At 42.0% G+C, this 12447-nt stretch overlaps 1 long non-coding RNA gene across 1 annotated transcript in view; it reads right to left on the minus strand.

Annotated features, from left to right (window-relative positions):
* Positions 1–6244: 6244 nt before the first annotated feature.
* The window catches only part of LOC141096880 (uncharacterized), a 42551-nt gene continuing 36348 nt past the window's right edge, over positions 6245–12447 (minus strand). The window contains exon 2 of the long non-coding RNA XR_012233804.1: positions 6245–7249. This is a non-coding gene — a long non-coding RNA (uncharacterized lncRNA). The remainder of the gene's footprint in view (positions 7250–12447) is intronic.

A 12447-nucleotide genomic window follows, 5' to 3' on the forward strand; every position in this document is an offset into this window, starting at 1 on the left:
TGATGCCACCACTATGTTTTTTACTGTGGGGATGGTGTTCATGGGGTGGTGAACTGTGTTGGTTTGGCGCCAGACATAGTGGTTACCTTGGTGGCCAAATAGTTCAATTTTGGTCATAAGACCACAGAACCTTCCGCCATACGTTTGGTGAGTCTCCCATGATGTGGGGAGTTTACTATGATAGCCGAGAACGGAGTAAACACCCTTCTATGCCTGTCATATGATCTCCTCTGTGACATCCATACAACGGCCGGGCATCATAGACAACAGTGATTTTCAATATATAAATCAAACAATCATAATCCTCTAAGGCAGGGGTGGGGAATCTTTTTTCTGCCAAGGACCATTTGGATATTTATACCATCCTTCGGGGGCCGTACAAACTCCGCCCACATCCTGACTCTGGTTTCATGACTTAATCTTTCATTGCATGCCCTTCAATGTTCAGTAGTGAACACTGTGTGTGTGTGCCAACAGAGCAAGAAGAAATTAATGAGCTTGTGGCCATCAAAATACAGCTCCCTGCCCAAGAATGCGGTCCCTGAGAATCTGCTCGGGGGCCTGATAAAAGGTCATCAAGGGCCGTAAATGGCCCTGTTGCCTGAGGTTCCTCACCCCTGCTCTAAGGGGACTAACAAAGTAAACAGTAAAGAAATTTTTTTTTATGAATTTGAATTACTCCCCTTTTCCCAAGTTAACACTATAGAAATTTTAAAAAAATCACTTTGTATTAGCATGTTCAGAAAAGTCCTTTCTATGAAAATTAATTCAGTTTGTTAAAACTGTAACGAGAAAAAAAAAATCTAAATGCCAGAAATGCAGGTTTTTGGTTTACGGAACTCCACAAAAAAATGCAATAAGAGGCGATCAAAGCATCACATATACCTCAAAATAGTAACAATTAAAACATCAGGTTACCACACACAAAAATGAACCGTCACACGGCTCTATAGACCAAAAAATAAAAATATAACATTTTGAAAAAGGCAACTCAAGATGATTTTTTAAAAATTAATTTTAAAACAAAAAACATGCAAGTTTGGTATCCTCATAATAGGACTGGCCTGAATTATGATATTTGTCATTTTTACTGCAGAATGAACACTGAGAAAACAAAACACAAACAAAAATTGTGGAATTGTTTTTTTTTCTGAATTTCACTTATTATACATTTTTATAGCACCATTTATTCCATGGCGCTTTACATGTGAAAAGGGGCAAATATAGACAAGTACAATAAATATGAGCAATACAAGATACACATAAGTACAGAAGGAGAGAGGACCCTGCCCGCAAGGGCTCACAGTCTACAGGGGATGGGTGAGGATACACTAGGAGAGGGTAGAGCTGGTCGTGCGGCAGTTCAGTAGACTGAGGATCACTGCAGGTTATAGGCTTGTTGGAAGAGGTGGTTCTTCAGGTTCTTTTTGAAGGTTTCTATGGTAGGCGAGAGTCTGAGGTGTTGGGGTAGAGAATTCTAGAGTATGGGGGAAGCACGGAAGAAGTCTTGTATGCGGTTGTGGGAAGAAGAGATAAGAGGAGAGTAGAGAAGGAGATCTTGGGAGGATCAAAGGTTGCGTGTGGGTAAGTACCGGGAGACCATGTCACAGATTTATGGAGGAGACAGGTTGTGGATGGCTTTGTATGTCCGTTAGGGTTTTGAACTGGAGCCTCTGGACGATCGGAAGCCAGTGAAGGGCTTGGCATAGGGGAGAGGCTGGGGAATAATGAGGAGACAGGTGGATTAGTCGGGTAGCAGAATGTAGAATGGATTCGAGTGGTGCCAGAGTGCTGAAGGGGAGGCCAGAGAGTAGGAGGTTGCAGTAGTCGAGGTGGGAGATAAGGGCATGCATTAGTGTTTTTGTGGTGTCATGGTCAAGGAATGCACGGATACGGGAAATATTTTTGAGTTTGAGACGGCAGGAGGAGGCTAGGGTTTGGATATGTGGCTTGAAAGAGGGCAGAGTCGAGGATCACCCCGAGGCACCAAGCATGCGGAACTGGGGAAAGTGAGCAGCCATGGACATTGATGGATAGGTCTGGTGGAGGGATAGAGTGAGATGGGGGAAATATTATGAATTCTGTTTTGTCCATGTTCAGTTTTAGAAAGCGAGCAGAGAAGAAAGCTGAAATAGCGGACAGACATTGTGGGATTTTGGTCAGTAAGGAGGTGAGGTCAAGTCCAGATAGGTAGATCTGCGTGTCATCGGCATAGAGATGATACTGCAAACCGTAGGATTCTATGAGCTGTCCCAGGCCAAAGGTGTAGATGGAGAAGAGTAGGGGTCCTAGAACTGAGCCTTGAGGAACATCGACATAGAGGGGGCGAGGTGAGGAGGTGGTGTGGGAGAGACACTGAATGTTCGGTCTGTTAGATATGATGAGATCCAGGATAAGGCCAAGCCTGTGATACCCAGAGATGAGAGAATCTGAAGCAGGAGGGAATGGTCCACAGTGTCGAAGGCAGAAGACAGGTCCAGGAGAAGGAGGACAGAGTAGTGTCGCTTGCGCTTGGCGGTTATTAGGTCGTTGGTGACTTTAGTTAGGTCAGTTTCAGTTGAGTGATGCAGTTGAAAGCCTGATTGTAATAGTGGTCAAAGAGGGAGCAGGAGGAGAGGTGGGAGGACAGTTCAAGATGGACATGCTGTTCCAGTAGTTTTGAGGCATACTTCACTTGGAATGTTTTTTCCCATTTTCCAGTACACAATGTGAAAAAATGCGTGTCATTCAAGTTAACATAGTAAGGCCGAAAAAAGACATTAGTCCATCCAGTTCAGCCTATAAAATTCTGTCAGAATAAATCCCCAGATCTACTTCCTTCTAAAGAACCTAACAATAACTGTAAGATACAATACTGTTACGCTCCAGGAAGACATCAAGGCCTCTCTTGAACCCTTCGACTGAGTTTGCCATCACCACCACCTCAGGCAGGGAATTCCAGATTCTCACTGCCCTAACAGTAAAGAATCCTCTTTTATGTTGGTGGAAAAACCTTTTCTCCTCCAGACTCCGAGAATGCCCCCTTGTGACCGTCACCTTCCTTGGTATAAACAGATCCTCGGAGAGATATTTGTATTGTCCCCTTATATACTTATAATGGTCATTAGATCCCCCCTCAGTCGTCTTTTTTCTAGACTAAATAATCCTAATTTTGCTAATCTCTCTGGGTATTGTAGTTCCCCCATCCCCTTTATTAATTTTGTTGCCCTCCTTTGTACCCGCTCTAGTTCCATTATCTCCTTCCTGAGCATCAGTGCCCAAAACTGTACACAGTACTACATGTGCGGTCTAACCAGAGATTTGTAGAGAGGCAGTATAATGCTCTCATCATGTGTATCCAGACCTCTTTTAATGCACACCATGATCCTGTTTGCCTTGGCAGCTGCTGCCTGGCACTGGCTGCTCCAGGTAAGTTTATCATTAACTAGGATCCCCAAGTCCTTCTCCATGTCAGATTTACGCAGTAGTTTACCGTTCAGTGTGTAATGGTGATATTGACTCCTTCTTCCCATGTGTATAACCTTACATTTATCACTGTTAAACTGCATCTGCCATCTTTCGGCCCAAGTTCCCATCTTATCCAGATCCATCTGTAGCAGAATACTATCTTCTCTTGTATTGACTGCTTTACATAGTTTAGTATCATCTGCAAATATCGATATTTTACTGTGCAAACCTTCTACCAGATCGTTAATAAATATGTTGAAGAGAATAGGTCCCAACACTGACCCCTGCGGTACCCCACTGGTCACAGCAACCCAGTTAGAGAATATACCATTTATAACGACCCTCTGCTTTCTATCACAAAGCCAGTTACCCATTTACACACATTTTCCCCCAGACCCAGCATTCTCATTTTGTGTACCAACCTCTTGTGTGGCACGGTATTAAACGCTTTGGAAAAATCAAGATATACCACATCCAATGACTCACCTTGGTCCAGTCTATAGCTTACCTCTTTATAAAAACTGATTAGATTGGTTTGACAGGAGTGATTCCTCATAAACCCACGCTGAAATGGCGTTAAACAGTTATTCTCATTGAGATAATCCAGAATAACATCCCTCAGAAACCCTTCAAATATTTTACCAACAATAGAGGTTAGACTTACTGGCCTATAATTTCCAGGTTCACTTTTAGAGCCCTTTTTGAATATTGGTACCACATTTGCTCTGCGCCAGTCCTGTGGAACAGACCCCATCGCTATAGAGTCTCTAAATATAAGAAATAATGGTTTGTCTATTACATTACTTAGTTCTCTTAGTACTCGTGGGTGTATGCCATCCGGACCCAGAGATTTATCTATTTTATTCTTATTTAACTGGATTTGCACCTCTTCTTGGGTTAGATTGGTGACCCTTAATATAGGGTTTTCTTTGTCTCTCGGCATTTCACCTAGCATTTCATTTTCCGCCGTGAATACCGTGGAGAAGGTGTTTAATATATTAGCTTTTTCCTCATCATCTACAACCATACTTTCCTCACAATTTTTTTAATAGGCCTACGCTTTCACTTTTGATTCTTTTACTATTGATATAGTTGATGAACAGCTTGGGATTAGTTTTACTCTCCTTAGCAATATGCTTCTCTGTTTCCTTTTTGGCAGCTTTAATTATTTTTTTAGATAAAGAATTTTTCTCCTTATAGTTTTTTAGAGCTTCAGCGGTGCCATCCTGCTTTAGTAGTTTAAATGCTTTCTTTTTACTGTTAATTGCCCCTCTTACTTTTTTGTTTAGCCACATTGGGTTTTTCCCTATTTCTCGTCCTTTTATTCCCACAAGGTATAAACTTCTTACAGTGCCTATTAAGGATGTTCTTAAACATTTCCCATTTATTTTCTGTATTCTTATTTCAGAGGACATTGTCCCAGTCAACCAGATTAAGGGCATCTCTAAGCTGGTCAAACTTTGCCTTCCTAAAGTTCAGTGTTTTTGTGACTCCCTGACATGTCCCCCTAGCGAAAGACAAGTGAAACTACAATATTGTGGTCGCTATTTCCTAGATGCCCAACAACCTGCAGATTTGTTATTCTGTCAGGTCTGTTAGATAGTATTAGGTCTAAAAGTGCTGCTCCTCTGGTTGGATTCTGCACCAATTGTGAAAGATAATTATTCTTGGCTATTGGCATAAACCTGTTGCCTTTATGGGTTTCGCAGGTCTCTGTTTCCCAGTTAATATCCGGGTAGTTAAAGTCCCCCAAAACAAGGACCTCATTATGGGTTGCAGCTTCATCTATCTGCCTTAGTAGTAAACTTTCCATGATTTCTGTTATATTTGGGGGTTTGTAACAGACCCCAGAGAATTTTGTTACTATTTTTCCCTCCATGTATTTCGACCCATATGGACTCAACATCCTCATTCCCTTCGCTAATATCTTCCCTTAAAGTGGACTTTAGACAAGACTTTACATAAATACAATCCCCTCCTCCTCTCCGATTTTTACGATCCTTTCTAAACAGACTGTAACCCTGTAAGTTAACTGCCCAGTCATAGCTTTCATCTAACCATGTCTCAGTTATTCCCACTATGTCATAGTTACCTGTAGATATTTCTGCTTCTAGTTCTTCCATCTTGTCAGGCTTCTGGCGTTTGCGACCATGCATTTTAGAGAATTTTGCTTTGTTCCAATCTCCCTGTTGATTGTTTTAGAAATTTTCTTACCTCCCTTCTGAGTATGTTGTCTTGGATCTTCTTTGCCGCACCTCATATCATTCATCAGTACAATATCTGGCTTCATGTTCGTGTCTAACGTTTTTCTTCCCATCCCCTCTTCTTCTAGTTTAACGCTCTCCTGATGAGTGTAGGTTTGTTGAGGTGCAGTCCGTCTCTGGCGAGGAGTCAATCGTACAGGTAATTCACACCGTGGTCCAGGAATCCGAATCCTTGTTGTCTGCACCATCGTCATAGCCAGTTGTTCGCATCAAGGATCCTGTTCCATCTCCTGGTGCCATGCCTGTCTACTGGAAGGATAGAAGAAAAAACTACCTGTGCATCCAGTTCCTTTACTTTTTTCCCCAACTCTTCAAAGTCCTTGCAGATTGTCGGTAGGTCCTTCCTTGCCGTGTCATTGGTGCCAACATGTATCAGAAGAAATGGGTGGATGTCCTTGGAACTGATGAGCTTTGGTATCCTGTCACATCCTTGATCTTCGCACCTGGGAGACAGCATACTTCTCTTGCTGTTATATCCGCAAGAGACAATTAGTCCCTCAAGTACAATTAATCCCTCAAAAAAAAAAAAAGAAAAGCTCTAACATGATTTTATCAGCAGAAAAATAAAAAGTTACAGCTATTGGAAGAAAGGGAAAAAGAGCGAAAAAAAATGAAAAATTGCTAAGCCATAAAGGAGTTAAAGTCAAACACTGAGAAATCTGGTCCAAGCTATTGCTATTCTTCTTTCCTCTTGATTGTTGCTGACTGCTTATAATTGGATAATTGGGAGACTAAGTACACACCCCCATTGAAAACTGTCTTGGGGTATGTGCACACGCTGCGGTTTTGGCCCTGCAGAACTGCAGCAGTTTCGCAGACATGGTACTTTACCATGTTAGCCTATGGGTTTTCAAAACCGCAGTGCTCACGCTGCGGATTTTTACCTGTGGAAAAGCTGCGGGTTTTTTTCCGCAGCATGTCAATTGTTTGCGGATTCTGCTGTGGTTTCACACCTTTAACATAGTAGAGGTGTGAAACCGCAGAGCAAAACCGCAGGTCACTTTACCTGCGGTTTTACCTGCGTTTCCGCGGGAAAAAACCCGCAGATGAATCCGCAGCATGTGCACTCACCTTTAAACCCACTTGGACTTGGTGAAAGGGCTTCTTTAAATGGAAACAGATGCTTTTCCACATTGAATCCACAAAACAATATAGTTGCAGAAGCTTGGTCTCAAATGGTGACTGGGCTTCAGAATTAGTCAGTAGTCCATGTCAAAAGTTTTTCTCCTGAATACCATAGAGTATATATAAAAAAAGAGTCACTGAAGTTGCTAAATCAGTCACTATACAAACCTTCTGTCTAGATTGCCTTCCCATTATACCTCAGCAATTATGAATAGGGTCTCTCCTTGTGGAGAGTGACATGCCAGTGTAAGGAGACTTATGGGCCATGCAATGTTCCTCTGAGAAATTAACTATGTAGATTTTGATTTGGCTTGTATCCTCAGTAATGTGGCAAGTCTCGTGAAAGGGTCGATATTGATTCTTAGGATTGCTATTTCCAATAGGTGGCACTAGAGATCAAATCGTCTTCCTCTCTAAAAAAAAAAAAAAACAATATGCATAAAACAATGAAAAAGCAACTTTACCAGTGAAGAACAAATTGAGAAGCCTCATGTTATATAAAGTCTTCTTAACACGTGATGTAAACCTGGCCTGACGCACATTGTGTAATACATTTTATGTAGCTTTTCCCAACAAATTTATTACCTGTTAATATGAAAAATGCATAACATAAAAAATTTAAACGGGTGGTCTAAAACATGAATTTTTCATCCTAAATGCCTATGTATTTGTTGCCATAATCTAATCTATTTTCTAATATACTTTAATTGAAGAGTCCCTATCATTCCCTTACTATACTATCTAATTTTTTTTTCCAATACTTTTAATAATGCTTCATTTGCGACTTCCAGTGCATGCTGGGATACTCAACTGAAGTGTCCTCAGGGGACAGAGGCTGCAGTCACTGAGTCCCTGCCCCATCCCCAGTGGCGTACCACCAATCCTGGCAGGTCACACGGCTGCAATGGGGACTGTGAGCCGAGAGGGACCATTGCCAGCACAAAAACTGCCCCCCCCAAGCATCATTGCACATTCAACTGTATCTGCATCCTGGATGCCTATACAGTTGAAAGTAATGCTGAAAGAGTCAGTTGACTCTCCCTCATCATTCTTCCTTGGCATCTGATGTTTCAGTGCAACGGGTGTGATGACGTCACTACATGGCAACTGCTGCACTAAGATGTGGTGCACTTCAGAGCAATCACTGCAGAGAGCATAGCAGGGGGAACGAGGAGAGGACAGTATTTAAATAAATAAAAACTTGTGGCCATAATACCGTATGGAGGACTATGGAGCATACATTGTACTATACAGAGGAATATGGTGGGAACAATATACTATATGAAGAGCAATATACTGTATGGAGGACAATGGGAGGGCATTATACTGTAGGAAGGACTATGGGGAATGCATTATATTATACAGAGGACTTTGGGGAGTGCATTATACTATACAGAGGACTATGTGGAGTGCATTATACTATATGGAGTACTGTGTGGGGTGCATTACACTATATGGGGGTGTACATTATACTATATGGAGGATTATATGGCGCAGTATACTGTATGGAGGACTATGGAGCTCATTATACTATTTGGAGGGCTATGTGGGGGCCATTATAATATTTGGTGGGCTATGTGGGAGCCTTTATACTGTATGCAAACAATACTAAAGTGTGAAGGTTTGTGTGCGGGGTCAATCATACTATTTGTAGGACTAGTGGAGGTCATTCTAAAGAGTGGTGAGGTGTATCGCCATTATACAGTATGTAGGCCCATACCACTGCATGGAGGGCTGTGTGGGGGTCACAGGGGATCTTACTATGCCAGGAAGGTGATGTGGGGTTTAGTAGGGTCATCATACTGTGTCTTGAGGAAGTCACTGTGGGGGCATCATACTGTGTTTGTGTGGCATTTTGTTGGTATCATACTTGAGTGCAATGAAAGGGGAATCTAGGGCTTCAATGGGAGGAAAATTACTTTGTAAAGGCTGCAAAGTTGTGAGAAACTCTTCTGTAACTCCACCGAATATTCATTTTTTGGGGGAAAGGGCATTATACGATATGGAGAAATATGGGGTACATTATACTGCATGGTGGGCTGTTGAGTGTGAATTAGACTAAATGGAGGACTGGGGAATACAGAGGACTATGGGGAGTACATTATTATACAGAGGACTATGGGGAGTGTATTATACTATACAGAGGACTTTGCGGCATGCATTATACTATATGGAGTACTATGCGGGGTTCATTATACTATATGGTGGACTAAGGGGAGTGCATTATACTATATGGAGGATTATGGAGCACAGTATACTGTATGGAAGACTATGGAGCCCATTATACTATATGGAGGGTTATGTGGGAGCCATTATAATATTTGGAGGGCTATGTGGGAGACTTCATACTGAATTCAAACAATTTTACATTGTGAGGGTTTGTGTGGGGGATCAATCATACTGTGTGTTGGGCTATGTGGGAGTCATTATACTGTTTGTAGGACTATTGGGGGTCATTAAAGTGTGGTGAAGTGTGTGGCCATTATACTGTATGTAAGCCCTTAACACTGCATGGAGGGCTGTGTGGGGGTCACAGTTGGGGGATCATACTGTGTTGGGGTCACAATAGTATGCCAGGAGGATGTGGTGTACAGTAGGGTCATCATACTGTGCCTGTGGAGGAAGTCACTGTGGGGATATCAAAGTGTTTTGTGGCACTTTTGTTGGCATCATACTTTGAGTGCAATAAAAGGGGAATCTAGGGCTTCAGTGGGAGGAAAATTACTTTGTAAAGACTGCAAAGTTGTAAAATTTGCTCTTCTGTAACCCCACTGAATATTAATATTTTTTTTTGTTGGGGGGGGGGGGGCCCATGATTTCTATGTATGTCCCTGCCTCACCTGAAACGAATTGTCATTACTGACCTCTGTTTCAGGGATTGGGTTAGTTCCTGCTCCTCTCAGCATGCGTCGGTTGTCAATTCCGATGTATGCTCAGAAAATTCTTGTCACAGTGTAATGTGGCAAGAATCTACTGAGCATGTGTCGGAATTGACAACCAACGCATGCTCTGTAGAACAGAAACTAGCCTAGCCCCTGAAAAGGAGTTCGCTGATGACGCGTTTCTGGGAGGGAGCAGGGGCTGCAGCAGTGACCACAGCCTCTGCCCCTTGATGACACTTTGAGTATCCCAACATACATTATGATTCTCAAGCAAAGCGTAATAAAAAATGAAGTAGAAAAAAATGAAACCGTTAGTATAGTGAGGGAATGGTAAGGACTTTTTAATGAACGTATAATAGAAAATAAATTTTGGCATTTATTAGATAGGCATTTAGGATGAAAATTAATTTGTTTATGGGAAAACCCCTTTAATTTCTTTATTTTATCATTAGGCTTTACTATTCACTGTATCCACAAGTAGTTTTACAAACCGAGAAAAGTGGTGCATGTAATGATTTTCCGAACATCGTCTATACGGGGTATAGAAATGATCAAAGCACATTTACTTCTGAACATAATATGACCTGCAAAGACAGCTATAGCAAAACAATAGGATTTGATAGCACAGATAGTCATGTGCATCCTCAGGAGACTCTTTACTCTTAAACAACATATTTGCCACCTGCTGATCACCTCGGGCCCCCGGGGAATGACAGAAACAGGTTGGCCTGGGAATATTGTTTACCTGATAAATGCTGACTAATTACAGATCTTGTAACCCGGTTATTTTATATAATGTCATAACAAATTGATGATGTTAATTTCTGATGGCTTGATTTACAACCAAAATAAAGCCAATAAAAGTAATATTGAGGAGCTACATCAGGGCTCCAAGAGGCTGCCCACCCCAATAATCTAGACTCTACAGTCTGGACTAGGCTTACACACAGATTTCTGAAGTGTTTTTAATCTTAAGAAGGTTAGTATCGGGCTGAAATGCGTTATTATACTGAAACATTAGAATGAAGGATATTTCTTTTAAACCATAACCACATCTTAGTACCTCATTGGTGGCTACGTGCAGGAGAAGATCTCTTCTTCACATCATCTGACACAGATTTTGGCCAATCGGCCCAATCTTAGAGATAATGACGCTGGGCGGGCTGTTTACACCCACAGATGTTTTGTTAGGATAAAATCAACTCGAACATACTAAATTAAAACCTATTCAATAAAAAAGTTATTTTTCTCGAAAACCTAGAATATCTAAAAAGGCATTGGAGTAATTTGCTTACATACGGTTCCAAAAAAAATCAGCTAATAAAGTCTTGTGTTGTGATCAAATCATTCTTAATTCTGCTCCACGTGATGGATCCGGTCAGCGCCCACAATTGGCTTGATTGTTCCTTCTCTGCGCTTTTCGAAGTGTTGCTTAGCAACTGACCCTTCCGAGGAAACAGGAGTCTTCCTCCACATTTACATGTTGCCGTAAACGGAATGTGACTTACACTGGCTTCTGGGAGTGATACACCATGTGATCGATGTCTGGATATAGAGAAATCCCATCCGTGCGAGTATTATCTGATTTACACCAGTCTGTTATATTGGGGCTGCTATGTAACAGTTTGAGCACGAAAATAACAAAGATTTATGTGATAGCAGCTATTTACCAGTCCATGATGAAATGGCTGAGCGACTAATGTCTTCATATGCACAGTGTACAAGAATTTTGAAACGATAAGGGCATGTTTACACGTTTTTTACAGAGCATTTTTCAAGGGGGAAGAAATGCAGTTTATAGTAGCAGCGAAATAAATGATATTCCTAAAGTCTCATGCACATGCTGCGTATTATTTTCATACAGATTAAAACCATTCGGGTGCTCTAGTATAGCATTTTGGCACCCGCTCAGTGGCCCCCCTTCGGGGCTTATGTCCGAACCCCCGGCATAACGGGATTCAGACGGGGCCATAGACTATAATGGTGCTGGCAGAGCGGATGTGCACTTTGACATGCATCTATTTGGGGTGTGTACACCTAATGGAGTCCGAGTGTCTGCTTCCAGTAGAGGCCACTGAACAGGTGCCAAACCGCAATGTGAAAGCACCCTTAGGCTGCACCCATGTCATCTTTTAGGCACCAGTGCATTCGCTGAGTTTTCCCAGGCGGCGGGGTTTTGCTGTGGTTCTTGCAACTGTTCTGCTTTCTAATCTTTTCCTCCACATTGCCAAGTACAGTGAGCGCGCAGCTTCCACTAGGATGAATGAACAAGTTACTTTACCCCTGAAGCGATTAGAAGATGAGACATAGGAAGGAACATGTGCACAGCAATGTTGTTTTGAGACTGCTGTGCATTAGATACCGTCAATGTTTTTTTTCCAATCTGCAGTATGTCAATTCTTACAGCCTTTTTTACAGTTTCTCACCTATTAAAATGAACAAACAAATGATGCAATTAACCCCTTCACGACTTATGCCGTACTAGTACAGTGCATGTCGTGTCTCCCCCTTTGATGTGGGCTCCGATGCCGAGCCCACATCTTTTCCAGCACATTTCAGCTGCTTTGAACAGCTGACATGTGCCTGCAACAGCCACAGATGGAATCGCAAACTACCTGCGGCTGTTAACCCTTTAAATGCTGCTGTCAAACTTGGACAGCACATACCATAAGGATACAGCCTTACCAAAACCTGTCTGATGACATGCATTTCTAGCATGATGCAGCAGC

This window comes from Dendrobates tinctorius, unplaced genomic scaffold (genome assembly GCF_039654945.1).
Source record: "Dendrobates tinctorius isolate UK_male_01 unplaced genomic scaffold, ASM3965494v1 ptg000081l, whole genome shotgun sequence".
NCBI classification, from domain to species: Eukaryota; Metazoa; Chordata; class Amphibia; order Anura; family Dendrobatidae; genus Dendrobates; species Dendrobates tinctorius.